Here is a 528-nt window from a genome sequence, read left to right on the forward strand (position 1 = left end):
GCCATTCTGCAGCTCTGGAGAAAGAGGAAAACAGCAACGGATGTCTGAGCCAACTCTCACATCCCAGACAACACCACCGACCTATTTTAACGCCTCCATAACGCGTCACAGAGCTTGTCTCCTCGACTCTCCTCGCGAACAGGACCAAAGCGGCGCAACCGAGAGCCCGCTTGCACCCGGGCTCGCTGCAGGAGGTAGACTGGTCCCATCTCTCACTTCACCCCAAACCAGCTGGCCCTCTGCAGAAGCAGGCGTCAGGTCCCAGCCGGACAAGGATTGCACAAGAGGTTTCGCTTCCCTTTCCGCAGGATCTCCAGCTCGAGAGCGGTTTCTCGGAGGCGCGGAGCTGCGCTGGCTACAGCCTGGCTCTGCCTTCAGTCCAGGCCCGGGACTGACGGGAAAGGAGCCCCAAAAGGCACGAGGGGGGATGGAGAACCCTCGCTGGGGGCGTAGGACGGGGCTGGGGGGCAGATACCTCATGAAGGGCAGGTCCCACACGCCCCACGGGGAAGGGGCAAACCCCACACA

The sequence above is a fragment of the Eurypyga helias genome, unplaced genomic scaffold (genome assembly GCF_000690775.1).
Source record: "Eurypyga helias isolate BGI_N326 unplaced genomic scaffold, ASM69077v1 scaffold39262, whole genome shotgun sequence".
Taxonomy (NCBI): Eukaryota; Metazoa; Chordata; class Aves; order Eurypygiformes; family Eurypygidae; genus Eurypyga; species Eurypyga helias.